Here is a 26406-nt window from a genome sequence, read left to right on the forward strand (position 1 = left end):
ACAATTCACCAACAATACCTTGCGATTCAAAATCTTCTTGAATCACAAGGCATTGTGGTCCGTGTTCCCTGGATTGCATGGCCCATGACATGGCCATGATGCATAATTTGAAATCTTGATAATCGGGAAACTTGGGGACCTTCCATATATAGAGCCTAGCTATCACAAAGGATAAAGGCTGCAGAAAAAGCGAAGAGTTTCCGTCATGAGTCAACAATCCGGCAAGGGGTCGAAGAAAAACACGAGGATGAGGATAAGAGCTTTCCCGGTAGGTGGACTTATCAACAACTTTCAAGTTTATTGGCATTGACTTAAAAATGCCACTTAACATTGTGAATTTTCATTTGCACTCGATTCACTCATTTTCACTGACACCTACTGAATACCTGCCACGAGATACATGTATAGCTGATGTATAGGCGGTGTAGTAGCTCTCGTAAGCTTGTAGTTTTTTTGCTTGTTTATAGCAGCTGTTATTGTTTTGGGGCTAAGGACATTGTTACTGTTAGGTTTGTTCCATTGTCATCTCGAAGGGTATCAAGCCATTCATGTGAGACCTTTGAGAGCTGGGGGCATGACTGTTACAAATGAGTCACTCACTTATTGGTACCCGGAAGTTCGATTAATCAGCCAGTTACCAGTGTTTAAGAAAAGTCTGAAGTTTTCAATAACAAGTCGATGTAAACTGAAACAATTACATTATTCGCTCTCAATTTCTAGGCGTGATAGTGGACATTAAAGGGCACAGCCTGTGTCAACTATAACATGATAGAAATCTTAAGCTTGCAATCCAATTTCAAAATAGATGAATGAGTGAAAGTTTGAGAGAACAAGAAATGTTGTGGGAACAATTGAGCCAAGGGGTGACCCAGTGTGAATGTTTATCCACAGATTATTTGTGTTCTCTCAAACTTTCATGAGTGTTTTTAAATCTATAACTCAATGAAAACATGTGGAAAATGTTTTTTTAAATCTTTTTTTTAGAAAACAACCCAAAAAAATGATAAACAATGTTACTACAACAACTTTTCTGTGCTTCTATTTAACAATTAGATTATGAGCTCGAGATTTCTACGAGGTGATAGTTGATGAGGCCAAAGGCTGAATCAACTATTGTCTCTTAGAACCGCTAATGTCCTTCTTTTAGTCTTATCAGGAATTTAATTCACCGGTGTCTATTTACATCTAAATTAACTTTCTTCCAAAACTTCGGAAAAATGATAAAAATGTCACATTTTGTGGAGGACCGACAGCCACTGCACTCTAATGGCTGATAGTATACGAGTAGCTCAGCCAATCAGATTGTAGCATTTGCATTAGTATATAAGTAGAATTCTAATAATGAGTTTTAGTAGAATTTTACTAGTACACTAATGCAAATGCTGTAATCTGATTGGCTGAGCCATTTCACAGTATATCAGCTATTAGTGTGCGGTGGCTTAGTGTGGTCGACAAAATTGCAACGTTTCCTCGTTTCTCCAAAGCTTTGAAAGAACTTTTAGAAACAAAAGGAGGGCATTTACAGTTTCTTGTGTTAAAAAACCTTGAAAGTTTTGATAGAAACTGATAAGCATGCATACATGAGTGCAAATGTCAAATTGATAATTTAGTCCATGCAAATTCTCTAAAGTGTGTAGTTTAACACTATTAGCACTGAGGGCATGTTTTGATAACAACTTATGCTGAAGGGTTTACCCTGGTTGAATGTGTGATTATTATTTAACTACCATTATTATGCTAGGGCCAAATGCCCCCTGACATGCATTGTTAAGAAACCAACTTGGTCAAATTGCAATAATTCTGCTTAATGTTTGCACATAATTATGTCATCATATTTAATTTGAAGATGTGACAAAACCCGTTCTACATAAAATGTTTAAATCCATACCACCAAATGTATATTTTAAAAGAGACTAGAGGAATTATGATCATACCAGAAAACCAATCCTCTCTTGAGGAATGGTTCTCGTGCAACAACAGTTTAAAGCAATTTCATTGTCCCCTCCCAGAACCATACCTGCCAGTACTGTTTCTGTACATTTATCAACCCCTTATATTTTTTCTTTCATTTTTGGACAAATACTAAGCATCCGCTAAAGAAAGTGTTATTACCATGTTTCTAATTGGTTTTGCCTTGAAAGTAGGTGAATATTATATTGATGCAAGAATATCACATTGCAAATTACACTTTTTGGTGCTAACAAGGGCAGGAAAAACTTCTAGGACTTTTTTAAGTTCGTAATTATTATGGTATTAATTATTGTTCTGCCCATCCAGGAATATTAGTCTGAAATATAAGTGGGACACAAAAAAAGTGTACCAACTTCAATCATTAAGCGGTCTCTGTTTTTGGGCTTCAAGTGTTCTCTAACATTAACAATATTATAAGATCTGATTTGATTTTTGATGTATCAACAAACAGTTTTCACCTTTTAACAGCTCTTGATTCCCTCTTTTGAAAATTAAGAATTTGGCTCTGGCATGTGTGCTTGTCATACATTGTGTATTGATTTATGTGCTTACTGATTAGATGACTATAGATGATAGATATGTGGAAGATATTTGGAAATTGCTGAAGACTTCCTTTCAGCAGATTCTGGTCACAAAGGCGACCGAGAAGCTATACATGCTACATAGTGCTGAAGAATTGTATAGGTAAATGTTTCTTAATAATATAGTTAAGTTTATAACCAAAGGTAGTATGTATGCACACATTCATTGCCAGGCTGTGAACTCAAAGTTTCCTAACCATGAAATCTTGGGTGCCCAGTACTTAAGCATATGTGAAAAAAGTAAGTTGTTCCACTTTCCCCAAAGGGAGAAGTTAGTTGCCTGTGGCACACGTGCACTTCTAGAGCACAACCCTGCATTGTACATGTACAGTGTACTACAATGTAACATGTGATTTTCCTTCATTTAAGGTGGCTCAAAACAGTTTCAAGCACTCTCCAAGACTTTTGATGGGTCATTGTAACCGCTCAATTGATGCGACAATCATGGTATCAAAAAACTGCCCAATCATTGGTCATGGTGAACACGTTGCTATCATTTTTGTGACACAATAAGTTTACATAGTGCTCAACTCTATCGCCTGCTAAAAAGACCGTTAATTATAGCTTTAAGGGTTAATATTATTGAAAAATAGCATGAAGAAATTTTTTATATTATCAAGTTGTGGTTAGCAGGATAAGATGAAACTTTTAGCAGAGTTTTAAAAAAATCCGAATATGGGGTTCAGAGCCACCTTAAAGTCTTGAAAATTTAAGGTGGCTCTGAACCCCATGAACAGATTTTTTTTTAAACTTGGCCAAAAGTTTTGTCTTATCCTGCTCATCAAAATTTGATAATATTAAAAGATTTCACCTTGCCATTTTTGAATTATAAGCCCCTAAAGGTGTCATTAAGGATGTTTTGAGCTGGTGGTACTGTTGCTATGGTAACCTATTGGACATCAGAAAAGTGATAACAACATGTTCACCAATGATTAAGCAGTTTTTTGATACCGATACATGATTGTAGCATTAAGTGATAAAGAGTGGTTATAATGACCCATCAAAATCTAAGTCTTGGAAAGTGCTTCAAACTGTTTTGAGCCACCTTTGTAGTGCACTGTGCATGTACAATGTAGGGCTGAAAGACATACATAAATTATAAATTATTTAGTTAATGAGACTTAACAAAGGGATATATATATATAAGCTGTTGATGTCCTAATGATGTTAATTTAAAATGGACAGGAATGCTTACACTCTGGTGCTTCACGGGCATGGAGAGATGTTATACTCTCGTCTCCAGGAAGTTGTCACAGAATATCTGGTAGAAAAGGTATCAAACTGCGTTAACTACAGTTGAACCTCTATTAAATGGCCACCCTTGGGAAAATGGAGGTGTCTGCTTAATAGGGGGTTTTATTGACAATATTTCACTGACAGTAATTTTGGGACTTTGATAACTGGCACTTAATGAGGGGTGACCGCTTACTGGATGGCCACTTTATAGAGGTTCGACTGTACTCTGATTTCCTAAAAAATTAAGCTGGTTCTGAACCCAATCTACAATTTTTTTGATACCCTGACTCCAGCATTATCAAATTTTTACCCCTTGAATTCTTTGGCTGATCACATAGAATTCTATGAGAGATTAAAAACGCCGTTTACCGTTTGCAAATATCTGCATTAGTTTGGGAGATATTTGAGTTTGAAAAATGTGTTAAATATGCAAATGAGACTGATGACGTCTTACGCTCAACCAAATATTACATCAAGTATATAAATAGAGCTATCTCGGTCAATGTGCAGCAGAAACCATTGAAACTTGGTAGGCTCTTAGTTCTACATGCAACACACCTAAGGCTGTAAACATTCCAGTTCCTATGACAACCCACTCTTTTCCAGTCCCCTCCAACCTGATTTCAATATTTTAGTGATTTTCAGCGCGAAAAACATTAAGCAAGGCCATGAACTCGACCTAACATATTTATATGCTTGCTAGGTCATGCAGATCAGGTACCATTGGCAAATATCAACGTAGGACGCTAAAGGTGGCCAGAAAAGCCTTTAATATTAGGGAGGTCTGGAACCCAGTAACTTGCCATGGTATCAAAATTATTAGGTTCATATTGTGGGGCACCTCAAGTAGAATCGTCCTGCCCAGAGTCATTCATTTCTGATTCAAAGTGGCTGAGATATCTTGTTCATCCTAAAACGGGCTGGGTATAAAATGAAAGTAAAATGTACGTCATACTAACGTTCTGAAGGGAAGTAATTATCTGTGTATTTGGAGAACAAGTTCGATAATAATGCTGTAAATTGACCTGAGTTCAAGCCTGTTAGCTCAAGTATTTACTTTGCATGTCCTTGACACATTTTCAGAGAGGATCTTAACAAGCTTCCATTGTATTTCTCTCAAGGTATGCCACGATGTATTGCTTTCACACCATGACAACTTCCTGGACACACTGAATACTGCCTGGAGTAGATATCGGGAATCGATGGAATTTATTAGAGATATCCTTATGTACATGGTATGTTCCTTTCCTACATGTTCATCTAACATAATAAATAACTTAACTTGAGTGAAAACTTAACAGCAGTTTACTAGTAAGTGAATATGAAATATCATAATTATTGTTATGGCAAACTGTTCCATGGTGAATAAAAAAGTTATGACTGGTTCCCTGACAAATCTGAATTTTACAATACTAACCATTAAGATGCACCGCTCGTTTCAGCGAATTGCTTCTTCCAAACATTGCACAAAAGAAAACAGTTCGTACGTGTAAGTAGAAATCTTTTCCCTTCGTGTTTGGTGGGCAATTGCAGTTTAAAACTCATTCATAGTACAGTCAAAATCAGTGAAAATTGACCACATCGTTTCTTTGTTCATTTGTTCAATGGATGTTTTCTCAATCACACGGAAAGCTATACCTCCAAGAGCTTTCCAAAAATACATTATTCCCACCCCACACCCGCCACCCCGCCTAGGAAATTTTGAAATTCACACGCTTGGAAATTCTATTTCAGTGTTTTCCAGTCAGTATTTGGGCCTAAACTGAAGAACAATCAAACCTATGAGTTTAGCAACCGTTCTTTTACTCATAATTTCAAGGAGCTCGATCAGAGAATCTTTCCTATTTTGTTTGTTATTTAGTATTAAAATATGCAAGCAAACTCCATGATTGTTCATCAGTGATGATTAAACATTTGGTGATTGAATATGTCCATCTCGCTCTCCTGCCGAGCCATTCTTTAGTTAAGTATTATGTGTTATATTTGTTAATTGTATTCGCAGGACAGAGTTTATGTTCACCAAAATGGTGTTCACGATGTTCTCACGTTAGGATCAATTCTTTTTAGGGACTTGGTAAGTTTTTTTTGAAATTATTTTCCCGATTTTTATACAGTGGAACCTCGTCAATCCGGTCACCAATGGGCCGCAAAAATCTGGCCGTATTAAAGGGTTCTTTAAATACGAAAATGGCTGACCGAACTTTTGTTCGGGCAAGAATAAAGTAGCCGTAATAACGAGGTGGCCGTACTAACGGGGTGGCCTTAAGGCGGGGTTCCAACCGTGGCAATAATTTGTGCCAAATCACTCATATGCACTTTGATTTCGTGACTCCTAAGGGCCTTAAAATCACTTCAAACTATGGGAAGAGAGTGGAGAAAAAAAAAGTTGGACATTCCTTGTAATTTGCATATCGTCTACTTTATATCGGCTCTGGCGAAAACACTGTTTTCATAAATCCAGACATGTTTATATTTTGGTAACAATCAAATTGCCGTCAAAGTTTTATGCGTTTGTCCTTGTATTGATTGCATATGAAATCATTGTTATGGCTGCACGGGTTTGCCTCATGATCCACAGACTACTTAGTCAATGTTGTAATGAGATTCACAGTCAATAAGAGGACATGCGCATAGCTTTTCACAACAACAAAAAGCGAAAATGGTCAGAAGTAAACTGGTGAATCTTTTAGACAAGAGCTGCTGTTAAGTAAAAGTATGAGAGAACCAGAAACAAGATTTCCATGATTCTATTCTTGCATCAATAAGGTTACCTTGAACACGGCAAAAGAGACAGACTTCCATCGACTGAATTCCGCCTCAAACATTGGCTATTGACTGGGAGACAATGCAATCTAGTTTCATATGAAAGTAATGTTTAACGATTCTGATGATTCTGTCTTAAAACAGTTCCCATTTAGATGCCGCTTGCCGCTTTTAATTTATATCAGCAGCTAGATACGCCTAACACCCTGTAAACAGATGTTATACTTTCTTGTCAAATTGTTTCAAGGTGGTGAAGCATGATAGGATAAGGGATCGTGTACCTCAAACATTGCTTTCACTGGTGAGAAGAGAGCGTCAAGGAGAAGTTGTTGACAGGTACACTGTATGCTGTAGTTATACTGTTGAACACAGATTTAATCAAAAACAGCACAGCATTTCAAGCAATAGTGCCACGCGTTTTATCCTTGTCAGTAACTATAGTCAGTTAACAGACCTGTGTTTTCTTAAGGTCGTCGTGAGCAAGAGAAATAAAAAAACACAAATTAATAGAACAAACTCATTCTCAGATATTCGCTTCTTCAAAACTACACGTAATAAAAAAAAAAAAGAAACGCCTGTGGACAGACTACAGTGGAAAATACCTTGCTGACCTTTCCATTAATGGGCAACCACTTCATCCCGTCACATTTTCATAATTGCTTTGGCAGGTAGCAGAATGAGTAAAGGTACACCATAGGTGGGAAAACAATTTTTTTTTTATCTAAAATCGGACCAGGGGCCCGTTTCTCGAAAGCCCCGGAAACTTTTCGGGCCCGTAAAGCCATAGCAAAATCTCGAACCTTACGATTACAGAGCTGTTTCATTCACATATTCTTAATATGAAGAGCCATTTATACAAGACGTTTCAGGCGTATACACTTCTCCGTTTTTAGATACAGATGAACTAAAAATGGCTTTACGGGCCCGAAATGTTTCCTGGGCTTTCGAGAAACAGGCCCCAGGATACAATGAGGACACTAAAAGGATTTGATTTAGTGTCCGGGACATGAGATCGATCATCTTGTAGTAAGAATTAGATTTTTTTTCTTGAAGGATGGCCATTAAAAATACATGTGAAATGTTACTGGCACAGGGAATTAACTCTAGAAGTGTTTATGAAGACTATTTTGAGAAACCCTTCCTAGACGAGTCTGCAGAATTCTTCAAAGTAAGAACTTCACAAGGCTGATCAGTGAATGCAAGTTAATAGTAAGAGTACTTACACTCACTTAAATTATTGTTGTTGGATTACTTCCATTTCACCAGCGTGAGATAGTGATGAGACTGGTTGTTGTTGCATTTTTTTTTTTTGGAGTTGCTAATTGCGGAGGGCGTTATAAATTGTAGGGAATTTTCTATGTTAATTTTTCTGTTAGCGGTGGTGCTTTTATATGAAAGGGAAGCTGTGTCATAGAGAAATGAATTAATGAAGAATTCCAAATACAGAGACAATCCGGCAAAGTGTTGGCAAGTCAATCATAAAATGAAAAATCAAAGGTGTTTAAAATACTGTGCAATACAGTACAGTCTCTTCTCTAAGGCAGGGGACTTTTAAGGAGTTAAGCCGGGTGGATGGGGAGTTCGTCGTAACCTCGTTGTTTAGAGACTATTGCATCATACGAAAATTGCTCCCCTTCATGATAGTTTAAGGTGGTCAAGTTACATGCGCGGTTTAGTTATGTAATACCAATTGGGGCTCTTTTCTTTGATAGATAGAGTTAACTTTTTGTTGTTGCTTCACTTTTCTTGACAGTTGGAAAGTCAGATTTTACTTGCAGAAAACGATGCATCAGTGTATCTTCAGAAGGTTTGTCAGTTTCTAGTGTTCAAGCGTATTCACATTGGAGTGTTTTTTTTGTTGAATTCTGATTTGGTTAGACTGACAGAGGTACTGATGTAACTTCCAATAATATTCTAAACAGGTCGAAACTAGGATGCAGGAGGAGTTAGAACGCGCGCGAGATTGTCTGGCTCCCACCACAGAGGCAAAAATTATAGAGGTAACATGTACTTGATATCAAGAACTTGCAGCTGGAATGAAAATACAGAAATATTTGAATCCCTTGTGTAGTTCAAAACTTACAATTCTTCTCTGCATACAGATTGTCCAAAAGGAGCTGACTTTCTGTAACATGAAGACAGTGATTGAAATGGAAAATTCTGGTGTTAATCATATGCTTAAACACAACAAAATAGAAGGTTTGTTTAGATTCAGAGAGTTGTTTTCATTGTTCTGGTAATTATCTAATGGTCCAATGATCGTGATTGTGCAGATGAAGTTGTCACATATCTTAACATTCATTCTCAATGTCGTCTTTGTACTTTTTTGATTACCTCACTACTTATTTATGGGTTATTGACTGAGTCTCGGGGAAAGCGGCCAATAGCAGAAATTGTGGCAGTTGATATAATAATATTCTTGCCTTCTCCGAGTTTGTGCTAAGTGGCGCGTTGATCGAGTGCCAGTATTTTCAACACCTTTGCTGACAGATAGACTTTATAATTTCTAAAGCAAGTACAAAGCCAAAGCAAAAACGTTAAAGAACCTTTCAGGCGTTATTGACAGTTAAGAAAACCTTACAAGTAACAATGTGATCAGTGATGTCCTCTTAGATAACCTTGTTGGTCGTTTGTGCATAATGCCCCTTGGTGGTTCTTGGGCTGTGGGTTTAATGGCTCTCGGGATCATGGACTGCTTACATTAATTCAATGTTAATTAGTTTTTACTTTGTAAAGGGAGGGAGGAGTTCCTTATAATTATGTGCAAAGGTTTCACATCATCAAGAATTTCTAAAATTTTCCGTTTCACTGTTCTTTTCATATTCAGATTTGTTAAGATTGTTCCGTCTCTGTAAGGGAGTCCAAGGAAAAAATAATGATGTTTTAATGGATTGGTTGAAGATGATGCACGACTGTATGAGGCGATACTTTCCGGAAGAGGTGCCAGGAATGGAAAGTTGTGAAGATCCCACCTCCTACTTTGAGGTTAGGGGTGTATTTTATGTCAATTTTTCTAGGCACCGTGTAGCTCTGCGACCATCTGTGAACACACTATTTGCCGTCGTGAGTGAAAATTTGTATCAGCAACTACATTGTCTAGGGTAGTCATCAAGTTAGCGATCATTACACAGCTTAAATGCAGTACGGCAGTGCGATTCTATATACAAGCTGAAGCACTAAAAGTGCGGTAAAGAAAAAAAGAAGTAAAAAACTTTGCAGTAATGCCACAAACCTGATGCAAACAAGTAGTAAACTAATTCAATAGTACCTGACTTATTTACTTCTGATGATAATTATGGTAATATTTTGATCAGCGTCTCGTGTGGTTGTTGCGTAACGGCGTAACGCAGATGTAAATGTTCGTTATTGCAAGGTGTTTGTCTGGTGTTCTTTTGTACAAACCCCGTATTGGCGACAAACTCCTTAAAACTTTCTTGAACTAGATTACAAAAGAGGTAAACGCATGTATTTTGTTCTCCTCCAGGAATTGGAGCGGGTTCTCAATCTCATTGCAGAAAATAAAGGTAAATACACGGTTGATTGACTGACGGACGGACGGACTGATTGTCTGACTGACTAACCGGACGGATGGAATAACTGATTTAATTACTTTTTTTTATGATAAAAATTTATGTGCTGCTGCTTGTAAGGTCGTCTTGGTAGATGTAGCTTAAAGAAGTAACAATAACCATACTATAAAACACCAGATCAACTATTGCTATTACTGCTATAGCAAATCTCCACCAGCTAGCGTCGTCTTTACTGAGTAAGATATGGTAGCTATCGGGTGACTTGCCTTATCAGCTGCATTTTAAAAATAAACTTAAAACCTCATAGTAGTTTTTTTTATCCGGAATTTGAGTATTTGCATGAATGGAATCTGTCAAAGCAATGATATTATACCAAAATGTATAGAACGCTAGCAGATTTATACTAAAAATCGATAGAAACACAGAACTAGCACGAGCTGTTGACGCAATGATGGCGCGAGCAAAGAGAATTTACATTTTGATAATCAGAGTTGACAAGTTTTTTTTCTTTTTTTTTCGTCGTGTTGTTTTCTAAAAGAAATAGAAAACATGTTCTCCGTGTTTCTATCGAGTTTTAGAAACACTCGTGGAAGTTTGGGAGAACTTGAAAAAGCTGTGAAAACACTCGCCCGCGGCTCGTGTTCCCACAGCATTTCTCGTTCTCCCAAACTTTCACTCGTCTTTAAGCTCGAGATTTTTATCGCGTGATAGTTGACGAGGGCGCAGCCTGAGTCAACTATTACGCATAGAAATCGAGAGCAAATAATCTAATTGTTTTAGTATAAATCTACCAGTCGTTCAAAACTTTATCTAAATCCTCTTCACAGACACTTCGAAAACGCCAGGAAACGGCCGTCATTTTGTCAACAAGGGCACACTGCTAAGCTACTCAACGTAGTCAATCAGCGAACGGCATTCGTGATAGAACGCTAGTAGATTTATACTAAAACTCGATAGAAACACAGTACATGTTCTCTATTTCTTAAATAACATAGCGCGCGCGCTAGTCCTACCTAATTCCTATTGAGTCATCCTGAACGAAATCTCTATATACGCACGGCCGTGCGTATATAACATGACGTGTGCAGTTTCAAGTTAACTGCAAAATTACCGTCGAGTTTAGTGCAGGCTCCTTTTGTTAAGTTTCGGCAAAGTGAGGATTATTCTGAACAATTCAAACTCTACTTCGAGCCTTTGACTTTTGCCTAGCTAAGATATGTACTTAAACTTGAGTATTTTGACTTTGTTTATCTACATTTTCATTGAGTATTTTTGACTTTGTCTGCCTACATTTTCATTATAATTAATTCGAAGAAACCAGGTTAAGCGTTTTCGTCCAACTGTTGCTAAACTGATTGTGGCGTGTTAGGATCCTAATGACCTTTGTTTTCCTTCACCGTGCATTGTGAGAGCTTTGGAGTCAATCACAAATAAAACATGTTTTAGCCCGAAGATGTGGCCGCAATGTTATAAAAGAATTGGTTCATGCTTTTAGCTGGGCGTATATCGAGTTATGGATGTACTTAGGAAGTTTGGAGAGCACTCTAGAGACTAGAGTTGCTCTCGGCTGTCGCCTCGAACAACTCTAACGCCTCTTTCGTGCTCTCCAAACTTTCTGCGTGCATCGGTAACTCGATATACGCACGCTAAGCATTGACCAATTCTTTGATATACGTACGGCCGTGCGTAAATAATATGAGGTGTGCAGACTGTCATTTTAGTTGCAAAACTTGTGTCGATTTTAGCTGCGAGTTCCTTTTGTTAAAATTAGCGCCTAAGTTGTTGTCGCTTTGTTATAAAATAATTGGTTCATGTTTTTAGGTGTGCGTATATCGAGTTTTGGATGCACTTAGGAAGTTTGGAGAGCACTCTAGAGGCTAGAGTTGCTCTCGGCTATCGCCTCGAGCAACTCTAACGCCTCTTTCGTGCTCTCCAAACTTTCTGCGTGCATCGGTAACTCGATATACGCACGCTAAGCATTGACCAATTCTTTGATATACGCACGGCTGTGCGTAAATAATATGAGGTGTGCAGACTGTCATTTTAGTTGCAAAACTTGTGTCGATTTTAGCTGCGAGTTCCTTTTGTTAAAATTAGCGCCTAAGTTGTTGTCGCTTTGTTATAAAATAATTGGTTCATGTTTTTAGCTGTGCGTATATCGAGTTTTGGATGCACTTAGGAAGTTTGGAGAGCACTCTAGAGGCTAGAGTTGCTCTCGGCTATCGCCTCGAGCAACTCTAACGCCTCTTTCGTGCTCTCCAAACTTTCTGCGTGCATCGGTAACTCGATATACGCACGCTAAGCATTGACCAATTCTTTGATATACGCACGGCTGTGCGTAAATAATATGAGGTGTGCAGACTGTCATTTTAGTTGCAAAACTTGTGTCGATTTTAGCTGCGAGTTCCTTTTGTTAACGTTAGCGCCTAAGTTGTTGTCGCTTTGTTATGAAAGAGTTGGTTCATGTTTTTAGGTGTGCGTATATCGAGTTTTGGATGCACTTGGGAAGTTTGGAGAGCAGTCCGCTGCACCTCGAGCAACTCTTGCACTTTTTTTGTGCTCTCCACACTTCCCGCGTGTATCCATAGTTCGATTTACGCACGCTAAGCATGAATCAATTGTTTAATGTTTGATTACCAAACTTGGGGTTACGAGACTACCGATCTATATGCCTGTATATTTTTGATGTTTTAAATTTCATTGAAATTTCTCAATTATATGTTCGACGATACAATCACTGAATTATGATGCGTGCGCCGAGAAGTCTGTAGGCAACTAAATTAGCGTAAGAGTTGCTGTAGGCAAACGCAGTAGCAACGTTAGCTTCTTTGTTTTGGTTCTTGGTTTTGTGATACACTACGCTTGAATTTTTATGCTTTTGCGTGACGCGGCATTTACATGACGGCCTAGAGAGCTGTCATGATGGTTAAAAAAGTGACTCATTTCGGGGAATTTGGCTATCTGAACAGTTCATATCTTAGAAAAAGTATTATTTTATTGTTTTCGAGTTCCTCGAGGGACAAATTCACGCTTTTGTAGCAAAACTCAGTGACAGATGTTTCTGATGGTTTCCGGCCGCCATGTTGGTGCCCATACGGATGGGCACCAGCGTGGCGTCTCCATACAAATCTCTATAAATTTGGATAAAAAAATTTTTCCGCATATCTTGCATAAGAAAAATTGCTGTGACTAGAATCTTGGCGAGAGTCTTTGCATATTTACCTTCTCTCATTTCCTAGATTCTGGACTTAATCTATTGAACGGTTTTGATTTTTATTTTGATCTATTCTGAATGGCGTGACACTGAAAACCAGCAATAGCGGACACCCTGTATATAACGGTCACTGAACCACTTCTCAAAAATCGTCCCTTATATTTACTGTTAAGTTGACCTGCATATAGCGGTCACCTGTATATAAGGGACGCGGTCACACTTTAGACTTCCTTAATCCACAATTTTATTATCTTTTACCTGTATATAACGGTCACGAAATTGGGTACAGTTAACGAATGATGAAAAGCTTTATTCATCCGCTCGTTAAATAGCAGCCACCAAGGCAGGGGTCTCACAAAAATACAAATATTAGTACTAAACACAAATACTAATACTTGTCATCGCCTACGTCCAACACATGCTTGCGGCAGATAACATTAAAGTGCCGTCGCTTTCAAACAATAGTTAGCTAGTGTAACTGTAACAACACGACCGTACCACACTGTTTTCACTTTCGTCATAGTTCCCAGATTATAACACTGTACTGCGGTACTTATCAAGTTGACAGCGGCGGCTTTACACTGTATTAGGCTACTGTTTTATAGACCAAGACAGCGCTCAGCATCAAATTTCTCTTCTATCAGCTTCAGTCCGATGCAGCCACTCACTGGAGACTTAAATCAAAGTATAGTGCACCTCCCTTCAAGTACACCACGGACATTTTATGGGCCTTTTTTTATCGTGTTTATTGCGTTGCTGTTACTCGTTATTGTCATTAAAACGTAAATTGAGTGATTATTTACACATAAAAATGCTATTTATTGACTTCCAGGGGAGTTTAAAGGAAACCTGTGTACAGCGGTCACCCTGCATATAACGGTCACCTGGCTATCTCCCAAGGGTGACCGTTATACACAGGTTTCACTATTAAACGTGACGATGCACAGCTAAAATCATTAATCATGTGAACCTAATAAACAGCCTAGCTCACCGTGTGTCTTGCTGTAGCTCAGTGGTAAGAGAACCCGACCGGTATCTGGGAGGTTGTGGGTTCGAATCCTTATCCAAGACCAAGGTTTTTTTGCCCTGCACCACACTTACGACATGCTGAACATTTCATCTTTCACGTGACACACTTGATTTATGATGTTGCCGACTGAAATGTGCCATCAAACCCAGGCGAACGTTCTCTTACTAAAGTAAAGCATATCTTTCTTTTTACTTAATTCACGTTGCTTTTCGCGTTTGCTTCCTCCCTTAAAGCTCTAACCGGACAATTGGGCTTCTATTGCGCGACTTGCCCAGGTTCAACTAACTAGAAAGTTATAATTAAATTTCTAACGAATTTGCTCACATCTACTGAATTTGATAGCGGGGCTAATAGCTAGCTATATTTTAATCTTTTTCTTCTTGGTAGGCTTGTTTACTTAGTGTCGTTTACCTTTTCATCTTAGTACCTCCAGAGATTCTTGCACGTGGGCCTTTGGCTTTGGAAGCTTACAAAAATGCCCTCACTGAAGGAAAAACTCATGTCAAGAGGGTGCCAGTTATGTTGATCGGTCAAGAGCGCTCAGGAAAGACCAGCTTACAGAAGTCACTCAAGGGAAAACCTTTCAACCCAGATGAAGGCAGCACTGTAGGGATAAACGTTGACCCTTCTCATTTTAAATTATCAACCGAGATTTGGAAGCTAGGGGAGAAAGACCAAATAACAAATTCTGGGGCGACTATATCCTATGAGCACCATGCAGCCCGATTAACGGTTGAAAATTTGAGGCAGAATAAAGGTACTCCTGAGAAAAAACTTCCCGAGTCTCTGAAGGCTGGAAGCACACCCCTCGTCGAACCAGTCTCTGCCACTGTGAGCAGTGATCTCCAGTCAGCATCTTCAGCTTCCAGTGTGCCAAGTGGCCATGGCTCTGTGGTGAAAGAAGGTATCAGCGATTTCACTTTAGGAGCTTCAGCTGCAACTGTTCCTGGCACCAGCAGCCACGATTCAGCAACCTATCACGATATCCCTGAAGATACACGATCTGGTGAGATGCCAAGAGATTCGGAAGCTATTCAAACATCCAGAGACCCACAGAAAGCTGATTTCACACCTGACATGTCAGAAGATATGGCAACTTTAGTTGAAATGTTTCTCAAGGAAGATAACAAAGTGGAAGAAGAAGAAGAAGAAGACATTTATTCAGTATTGTGGGATTTTGCCGGGCAGTCGGTTTACTATACAACTCACCCAGTTTTTCTTACTCCAAGGGCCATCTACCTTCTGGTAAATAATCTGAGCCAAAATCCACATGAAAAAGCCGAACCGGTTGTGAAGCACGGAATATTTCGAAAACGGGAAGACACATTTAATGTGAAAACCAATTTGGATTATCTAGATTTGTGGATGTCCTCTGTTGCTTCCCTAGCCATTCAAGATCAGAGTCGTGAAGTAAACCCGGAATCTGAAGTGCTACCAGAGAAGCTTCCCCCGGTTTTCTTGGTGTGCACTCATGCTGACAAACCTTATGGTGGTGGTGATCCTTATGCACTGGCCAATAACGTATTTGGCTCTCTACGGAGCAAGCCCCACAAAAGCCACCTGTATGACGATGTCTTTGTCGTGGACAACACAAAGTCAGGCCATGAGGTTCAATGTCCAGAAGTCGTACGCTTGCGTGAAGAAGTTCTTGATGTTGCTAAGGAACTGCCACATTTGAAAGAGCCCATTCCAATCAAGTGGTTAAGATACGAGAAGGCTCTCAGAGCTAGGAGAGAAGATGGTGACAAATGGATCCCCTTTGACGGTGCAAAACAGATTGCATCTGAAGAATGTAATATTACAGATGATAAACAATTTCGTACATTATTGGACTTTCTCCATGACCAGAGAATTCTGATTCACTTCAGCGACACTCCAAAGCTGGACAAGTTGGTAGTTTTGGACCCTCAGTGGTTGATTGATGTGTTCAAGAAAGTGATAACCATCAAACCTTATGATCGTAAAGAGAAGAAATTCGAACAACTATGGTGTAAACTTGAGGAAACAGGAATACTAGAGGAGAAACTTCTAAAACATGCTTGGGATACTCTCTCTGACAACAAAGAAACTATTGAGAGTCTAATTGAAATTATGGAGAAATTCAGCTTGCTTTGTCTTTGGCCTTCATCAGATGCTTCATGTGATAAGCAGTACCTGGTGCCATCCATGTTGATGACACATCCACCAGAGGGTATCATGAAGCTGGTTGCATCTGCCCAAGTTCCACCTCTTTTTCTAAAATTTGAATCTGGTCAAGTTCCACTTGGCTTGTTTTCGCGACTGGTGTTGCAGTTCATTCAGTGGGGCAAAGATAAATATACGAGCGCAGTGGACCCACAGTTGTACCACAATTTTGCAAGATTTTATACCTCAAAAAACTGTTCTGTAATCCTGCTGTGCCATTCATCTTCCATTGAAGTTGTTGTCCACAAAGGTAGTCCCACTCTTGATTTGGCAGAAAGTTTACAGTCAAAGCTCTCTTTGGCTGCAAATGTCAGGGATGACACCTTTGTCGTGAACTGTGCCCATGCAGTACGTAGGCAGCTGGGATTGTTGCTTGAGTCCATGCGAAATGAGTTTTGTTGGGTGAAGAGTATGAAATATGAAGAAAGTTTCCTCTGTCCAATCTGTTGTCAGAGAGGTGAGATTTACTATTGTCGCAAACATTGTGCACAAGGTTGCAAGTAAGAGGAATGTCTGCACTTCTGGTCCGAGTCTGAGTTGCAAAATGTCGAGAACTTTTGCAACAAGTCTGCTGTTGCAGAGGGCACTACTGTTCAGGTCGAGCAGTTTGCACCATGGCTGGAGCCTATAGGAAATCAGGTAATTAACCGAAAAGTATGGTACGTGCGTGAAAGTGTTAAATATGGCAAAGAATGTAATGGAAGGTAAAGGAGGGGGAATGATTTGACTCCATACTGAACAATATTATTTTATTACCGTACATCGCTTAATGGACTCAAACCACATAGAATCTTAATTACAGTACTTCCATGACATTACTTTAACTAGCATAATATTACATTAAAATCAACAGAATTGTCCATTTCAGTTCAAAATTCAACTTTGAGTTTAAGTTTATATCAACGTGAAGAATGCCTCCCATTTTAGGCCGCCAGTAACTCGTCCACCAGCTGTCGGCTGACATAATAATACCGGGAAATCAAACTTTAAAACTTTAGTTCCTTTAAATTGTGTATTAAAACGTGCCAGCGACTTGCACATTGACTCAGTTTGCTTCGACGTGCATCAGTCATTAAACGTTGGCTAGAAATTGTTTCTCAAACCTGTCAGACACACAGTAAAGGTACATTAAATATCTACCTAGCCTCGATCTCTGGGCCCGCGCTGTATGTTACGGATTCTTGTTTTCTCCCCTTTCTCCCCTTGTTTTCTCCCCGCCCAAGCACGGAGCGCTCGGTCCGTGACAACGGACTTCGAACTCGTTTAGTAAGAGGTATATATATGCGGAACACCCAGAGCATATTGCATAACACATCAAGTGGGTATATCTGTGAGTAGCTACCAAAGGGTAAAAGATAATGTCAAATTTTAAAGGTAGATCTACACAGCTAATTGCACTTTGTTGCATATTTGTTTCTTAAACGAATCTTGTGTCTATAGCACATTATAAGGAATGCACTCCCTGCGGTAATTTTTTCTATGAATATTCCACAGCCAACACTTGGCGAAAGTGATGGAAGAAGCATAGCCTCCGTGGAAGGTAACCTTATATGATTGTGTTTTTGTCCCTAGAACCCTGGCCAAAAGGGTTTGCTATGTTGAAATTTGTTATGTGGAAATTGCAAGGAGCCAACGTAACCAACCAAATAGCCCTAGAAAGATCTTTCCCCCAATGTTGAAGTTGTAACACCACAGAAGATTTGGGGCGCGTGTTTAAAACCTGACACGCAACACTGTCAGGTGGGGGAAAGGAGGAGTAAATTGAATGCGTTTTTTTTCTGAAAGAAAAAAAAATTAAAAGTGATGGGTTCAAAAAAATTGTGCAATTCTATAACATGAGACTGGCACTGTCCTCTTTCTAGAAACCAACATGTAACAAGCTAATTTTGTGAATTTGCCGCCATTCATAGGAAGTAAAGAAATTGTCCTTCCTGATCAGGTTCAAGGAGCTCTTTTGTCCCACTCATGTGATGCCAAAGAGATTGTACTTCAGCTGAGAGACACTATAAAAGTAGAAGACGCCTCTCTGGAACAGCCACATTCTGACACCAAGACACTGATCCGTTGCGTGGCAAGGAAAGCTAAAGAATCAAACAGGCTTGACGTGTTCCAACATTTAAGAGAGATTGTACCAGCTGGATGTACTGGTGAGTCATTGGGCAAGCATCTTGTAATCGATTGCCTTTCTATAAATGTTTTTGTTGTGAATTTATGGGAGTAAGTACTCCGCGTGTACGAACAATCATAGCACGTACTGTTAACATATATTGCTGTCGACATGGAACTTGATTTGGTATCATAATTCTGCTTTGACCTGACGTTTGTGAAATCAAAATGCGTATGGAGTTTCTTTGTGGTAATTAACTGTTCACTAAAATGTACTTATGCATTTCACATAGAGAGTGGTCTGAAAGGAGTAGTTCCCATTTATTGATTTTTCTTTTGAACAACTAATCGCAGTTTAATCTGAAAATGTTACCAAGAGGTTCCATCGCTAGTTTTGCTTTTGTTATGGTGATGGCTGTACCACCTTCACAAATTCCTTCATTACATCACTTGGGGTTCTGCCAGCCGTGCCTAATGTGAGTCACGTTTTGTTATTTCCCCCATGGTCTGGAATCCACGCGTCGGGAAAATAGTGACGGCTATTTTTGATCCTCTTTGACCACACTCTTTGCTTTTCTCTAGGTCCCTTGTTGTCTGAACGGCTTGATATTCGAAACATCCCAGTTTCCAAGGGAAGAGAACTTACAATTGACTTGAGTGGTAAGTTATGCTGGTTGTGCTGAACAGGGGTGTGACCGCAATTTCTAAAATGTAAATGGACCTTTCCCGCATTCTACCTCAATGTGTAAGAACAATAACGCCAGAACGAGGTTGGGGTGGACGTTTTCGTAGATTCAGTTCTTGTATTTCTGTCCACTCTGACCTGGACTCAGTGTTCTTGGGAAAACAGGGAAGGTTTATTGTTTTGAATCTCGTGGACTCAAATATCTCAATTTTCATTGCTTTCTTTCTCTCCACAGTAAGTTACCTTGATCAATGATCAGGAGTGAAAATGAAGTTGTTTATATTAAAATCTTTATTCAGTGTCAGCTGCGCACTTTAAAGACCAATCAACAGATTCTAAACCTTTCTTTTGTATTTTTGTTAGTTCATGTTGTTCTTTTCATTATTTAACCACGCTAGTGTATAAAAATGAGGTTTGATTTTGTGTTTGTCCTAGGTGGTCCAGAGTGGGAGGTGGTTGCCGAGGGACTGGGCTTAACCCAATCGGAGATCCGTTTCCTTGACAAGCGTACTTTAAATCCGTTTGATGCTGCACTGTCTTTCATTGCTAGGCAGCGCCACATAACCGTGGGTAACCTATACGACTTGCTAAACAAACTTGGATATCCTGTGATAGCTGACCGCCTGCTGTGAAAGGATATCTTTTGTAGTTATGTTAATTTGCTCAACTCCCATGCAAGAAACTATCCAACTAATTCCCAAATTGGACATCACTTGGTCCACTGTACAGAATAGGACTACATGCTCAGTGTCCAATTTGGAAATAGTTAGATTTAAAAGAGGCTACTTTCTGCCAAATTGGCAGTCCTTAGTTTTTCTCAATCCAGCTGTTTCTTAATAGGATAGAAATGAACCGGTTCATTCTAACCGAGGAAGAGAATTCATAATTAGGTTTATGGGTAGTTAGAATGGAAAAATAATGGGCGACTTTACACTAGACTATGTCACAAAACGAAGCTTTTCGAAAACGATTACGTTACGATAATCGTGTGATTTCCCTGCCCGGGTTTTCCTTAAACACAAATCCAAAATGACCCGTGATTGCTCCGTTTTCAAATTTCTCCGGCGTAGTGTGGACGGAAAACATTCGATGCTTTTTCTGAATGAATTCTCCGTTTTCAAATTCCTTCGGCGTAGTGTGGACGGAGAACATTTGATGCGTTTTCAGAGTAAAACCTCCGTTTTAAAATTTCTCCGGCACGGTGTGGGCGGGGCGTAATATAGTTTTGAAAACCTGTACTTTTGCGAAGCCATGCAATTTATGAAAATTGTAAACGGTGTTCTGCAAATTGCTGTACGGTACGATAAGGCATACCATGGTTTAAAATTTAAACTAATTTAAATCGCTTTTTTTACTTAGAAATGACCTCGGAGAGGTCGAAACGTCGTTCTTTTTTATCGCTAGTTTTTATCTTTAAACATCAAAGGCAATCCTTAAATAGTCTCACGCCTATAAAAAAAGAGGAAAAAACACACAAAAAACAAAAAGTCACTTTAAGTCACTTTAAACCTAGCATTAAGCATGATGAAAGGAGATTGACCGTTTCGTTCCCTAAGCATTCAATGTAGCTCAATGTTGGACGTATAAATCTTTGATGGTTCAAAATCGAAATAGGTGTCAAGTCTTGGGGCGTAATTTATTGATGGCTCAGAGTCGAAATAGGTGTCAAGTCTTGGGGCGTAATTTATTGATGGCTCAGAGTCGAAATAGCTGTCAAGTTTTAGGACGTGTTAATTTACAAGTAACATCGTCCATTGACTTTATTACAAATATATTTGAAGAACAGTCTTGGTTTTAAATATATAAGTATTTTATATGTCTTGGTATTTGTTTGGTATTGAAATTGTGGTAGCAGTGCGCATTTTAATCAAATGGTGCTCTTGAAAGGATGTATAAAAACAGTTCAAAGAAGCAGGGAAGAATTTACGAAATCTTTCATCCGACTTCTTGTTACTGTGAAGGCTGGTTTGATTATCCGAAATATTTTGTAAGTACACTTTCAGTGACGATCTAGTTTAGGTAATTTGTGGGATATTTTTATATATGGCGGAAAACAGTTGTCGGTGAAGTTTGCATGGATATGGAAAAATTGGCAATGAAGAGTTTTTTTAATTGCTTTCTCGTTTGTAACGGTAATATTCAATATTTTTGATGACACAAGAAAGAGTTTCATGAATGCCGCCTGGGTGTACAATATCGCCACGGATTTATACACGAACTTTCTTGAAAAACTGACTGGAATACCTGTCCTATCTTGTAGGGGTTGAGAATCGTGAAAATTCTTTTAGTCCCTGCATATTACCTGCCTCGTAGTACGCGTTTATAACGTTTAATGAGAAAAGCACGAATTTCGTGTTCTTATTGCGTGTTGTTCTTATAATTAGATAAGGTTTCATTTTAGTTAAGTAGCAGATGTAATTTTTAACATTTTGCAATGTATCCTTTCTTTATTAGGAAAAAGGTTCAATATTTTTATTCAGTGGATTTTGATTTTATTTTTAGGACTTGTATATGTTATTGTAAAGCGCATTTCATCATATACATATATGTTAATTTGCGCTGTAGAAATGTATTAATAATAATAATAATAATAATAATAATAATTATTATTATTATTATTACTGTTAATTTCGTAGAAACAGAATATTACATTTACCATAAAACTCGAGTGTGCTTTCACACGGATGTGTAAAAAACAATCTTTTTCTTAATAAAAAGAAGGAAAAATTCCAAACCATTTCAGGCACGAGATTAGTTAAGACGAGTGACTTGGACAGTTATTGTTTATTGGTATGGAAATTTTACTGTTTATTGTTATGACAGATTATGTTACTTTTACTGGCTCTTTTTATAACATATATTGTAAAATTATGTCGTGAATGATCTTTTAAGTACCTATCTTTTTTTTTTTTTTTTTTTACCTCCCTTTAATTTAAAAAGAGACCCTGTTCATTTAAACGTGCACACTCCCCAAACTGGTAAGGGGTGGACCATTCTTTTTTCGTGGGCTGGGATGGGGGACGAGGTTGGGCAGTTACCAAATAAAATTCCTGGAGAGTAAAAACTGGTCAAAAAAATTCGTGCAAGTGTTTTCTACTGTCGTTATTATTATTTTTGAAATATGGCCCACCAGAAAAATCATGCACAACCTTAAGGTGAGAGAAACATTTTAGGCCCAAGAAAATTGTCCAACCCCTCCCTCCGCCCACCCCTGGAAAATATAATGGTCCGTCCCTAACTTCATATTGTATATCTTGTGTTGGCTGCTGATCCTTCCAACTCATTAATTTTGTTACTATGGCTTAATTACATGTGTTTTCGATGGTTAACGTTCTGTAGTTAAGTATTCCACTCCGTCATGTCTCACACTCATCTCCTTTGAAAGCTGCTCACAAGAAATACACTTTTAAGGACTTAAAAGACATTTTACGGTAATTTGTAAACTAGACGTAGAGAAATCCTAGGAAGTGGTGTCAGCCATCTTAATAGGATCAATGAAATCAAACTTTCAATTTTAATTAATTTTTTGTGCCCTAGGTAGAAACGCTGTATTGTTGCAGCAAAACTATTCCAGATTAATAAATAGAGATTTTTTTATTATCATTATTCCTATTTCTGAGTTTAGTGAGATTGTTCTGTTTCATTTCACCCATAGATAACTTGTGCTCTAATAATGAACGGTTATCAGCTGACTAATTTTGAATAGTCTGAACAAGTGATGTTTTGTTGAATCGGAAAAGAGAGATCGTTTGTGAAACTAAGAAACTTTGTCTGCGATATAGCTTCTGAGATTATATCATTTTGTGCAAACCTTTCTCAGCTCAACTGATTTGAAGAAAATGGCGGTTTTGTCTCAACGGGGTTTTCAGTTTTAGTTTATACTATTTGTCATCGCTGAAAGATCAATACAGGCCTGTTTGGTCGTGGTCTTGACTAGAAGGTAGTGTACAGAATACTATGTGAAGGTGAAGAATCAGTATGCATAGAAGAAACAGCGATTATTCAAAAAGAGAGCATGAATGTAAAGTCAGACTGACCAAGGAAGACATTTTATGAGGTAGACTGGATTCAGTTGAACAACGCATGGAAAAGGAGGACGGTAGTTTAGCGCGACACAGTGCAGAATGTAACAGAGAGATCAGTTGGAAAGAGGCGAAAATAAAAACCATAAAAGAAACCTAAGACAGCGAAAGGCCCTTAATTGAAGGGATTACGTCACCTGGTGAAGAATGGAGGAAATCGAGTGCTAAACTCTTTTGAATAACTAGAACACTGGAAACACCCTAAATCGCTTTTTTTTTTTTAGAAATTTTTCATTGAGCTCCCTTAGATTACTGTAATAGGAACGAAATACTTAGTAAAACTTTCATTTCCAAACTAAACAATTTCACGAATTCCAAGCACAATTTCATTTTCCTCTGGCAAACAAGACAAATCAATAGCCTTTTCAACCTTAAAGACAAAAACACTCACGCATCACACCCTGTCTACAAAGGAAACTGTTCTGGCGGTGACAGCTACATTGGCGAGACCATGAGAAATGTGCAGGTGTGATTTGATGAACATACTTACAGTGGTAACGACTTTGAACCTGCCCGCCATTTACGAGTGAATCCTTCGCATTCTTTTGGCTTGCGAATGCTTTGCATGGCTCAATCCACTGCAAAGCGTAGAATCCTCGAAGGCCTAATGATCCAACAATGGAAACGTTATTTAAACAGACAGGTTCATTGCTGCATTGTGTCTGTACCCATCGGGAATTACGTAACTGATTTATTAAATACGCAATTAGCGGACGGTCTTTACTTACCCTGAAGATAACCTTGTGTCGAAACGGTTCGGTTTGTTACATTTAACTTTTTTAGCCTGGTAAACAGAAATTATTTTTAATAATAATAATAGTAATAATAATAACAATAATAACAATAAAAATAATAATAGCAATAAAAGCAATAATAACAATAATAACAATAATGATAATAATAGCAATAATAAAAATAATAACAATAACAGCAATAATAATAATAATAGCAATAATGACAATAATAACAATAATAACAATAATAATAATAGCAATAATAGCAATAATAACAATAATAGCAATAATAACAATAATAGCAATAATAGCAATAATAATAATAATAACAGCAGTAATAACAATAATAACAATAATAATAATAGCAATAATAGCAATAAGAGCAATAATAATAATAGCAACAATAGCAATAACAACAATAACAATAATAACAATAATAGCAATAATAACAATAATAATAATTATAGCAATAATAATAGTAACAATAACAATAATAATAGTAATAATAATAATAACGAATAACAATGATAATAATAACAATAATAATAACAATAATAGTAACAATAATAACAATAATAATAATATAATTATCGTTTTTCTCCCTTGAGCGCAAATCAAGAGTTTTAGATCACACTGCACAGTAAAGGTCGGCACACACGAGGGGACTTGTCCCTGCGACTAGTCCCCTGAAGAGTTTACACAAAGGGACTGGTCGCAGGGACTTGTCCCACGAACAGTTCACACGAAGCGTTTTGACGAACAAGTCGCAGGGACTTGTCCCAAAAATTCAAACTGGTTTGAATTCGTGGGACCAGTCGCAGGGACCAAGGCAGTCCAGCAATAGCGAATCGTGTGACGCAGAATTTGCTCGCATGGACAGCACAAACAGCTTTACAGGTATTTTCATCCTCCAAGAACAAAAATCCACGCAATGTTCGTGGCAACATTATGTAGGAACTACTATGGCCAAAAATAACTTGAGAAGAACCATTTGAAAATAATGAATGTATGGGGGAGTTGACTCTCTCATCTTCCATCCTCTCCTCATATAGTAAGATTAGAGCGCAGGGTTTATGTGATCAAACTGAAAAGAAAACAGTTTCGAATCAAGCAAGCAATACTTGGTTGCCCCCTTCATCTATTCCTCGATTGTACTCCGAACACGTGCGAGCATGTGTCTTGATGTTATTTTGCTCACGTAAGTCTTTGGTACGGGCTGTACAGGAGTTAATATGCTCTCAAATTGGGGAGTATAAACTTCACGAAACAATTCTGACAAACGACAACAAGAGACCTACGTGCCAAGAAATGTGAACAAAAGAACTTAGTAAGTCAAGATAAGGAAACTTAGCGATGGAAAATGAAACACTCACCGGAGAAAACTTATAAGTTATTAAAAACTGACCATGATGATGACAATGACGATGATGACGATGACGACGACGATGATGATGATGTGATGATGATGATGATTAATTCTAGCGACTACCTTAACGTCTTTTGTAATTACAGTCAAATACCAATCTTTTGTCAATCAAATTTTCAACCGAAAGTTTGTAACAGTTATTTATTTTAATGCAAAACAATCTGCACTACTTCTCCATATATGGCATAAGTTCATTTATCCCTCTTCGCATTTACTCACGGTGGACCTATTGTTTAACCCTGCTACCATTTTACACGTCATGTTTATACGTTCAAAGTTCTTGGTTAATAACAATAATCCCAATATAGGGGATATCACACAGTAGTGAGAAGATATGAAATTTATGTTCGAATGCCAAGAACAATAAAATCTCTAGAGTGAGCACATCGAACTCGTGAGATATCGCTCTGGCCACAACAACATAAAATTCGTATTTTCGAGCCAACTAACTTGTAATGTTCTTTCTATTACCTGGACAATAAAAATACATCATGGAGGTACATGTTTTCAAATACAGGGTGTCTACAAACTTTGACTCAAACAGCACACAGAATGCAACATAGTCGGTTTAACCAAGCAAAACAAACTTGAACTGGTTTTAAAAACTCAAAATTGCATAGAATCCATAGTTACTTTTCCGTAGGTAGCGGCTGATTCTTTGGATAAAAGCTGTGAAGTGCGAGGGCTTGCATTCTTATCCGTTTCAGTTTCAGTTTCGCACACAAAGCACGAACTATTTGATGATTGCTGGCCGTTCCACCTGCGTAATATCGTTCCTCTATTTAAGCTTTCTTGTCACGTTTCGAGAAATTTTCTGAGAACCTTTATGTAGTTTTCCATTGTTTTCGTCGCTCGACAAAACAA

The 26406-nt window shown here is 38.2% G+C and overlaps 1 protein-coding gene and 1 pseudogene across 2 annotated transcripts in view; one reads left to right on the plus strand and one right to left on the minus strand.

The window, feature by feature from the left end:
• LOC145491805 (uncharacterized) overlaps positions 1-26406 on the minus strand; it is a 130616-nt gene that overhangs the window by 16540 nt on the left and 87670 nt on the right. The gene's annotated exons all lie outside the window — the stretch shown is intronic.
• On the plus strand, positions 87-20562 carry LOC145491803 (uncharacterized; annotated as a pseudogene). Its single transcript, XR_014049891.1, has 17 exons — positions 87-268; positions 2531-2655; positions 3738-3825; positions 4910-5023; positions 5791-5862; positions 6799-6887; positions 7605-7719; positions 8305-8358; positions 8474-8551; positions 8654-8750; positions 9379-9536; positions 10036-10075; positions 14750-17148; positions 18004-18049; positions 18420-18656; positions 19198-19275; positions 19736-20562. The product of XR_014049891.1 is annotated as an uncharacterized LOC145491803 (transcript).

Source organism: Orbicella franksi, chromosome 7 (assembly GCF_964199315.1).
Source record: "Orbicella franksi chromosome 7, jaOrbFran1.1, whole genome shotgun sequence".
Lineage (NCBI taxonomy): Eukaryota > Metazoa > Cnidaria > Anthozoa > Scleractinia > Merulinidae > Orbicella > Orbicella franksi.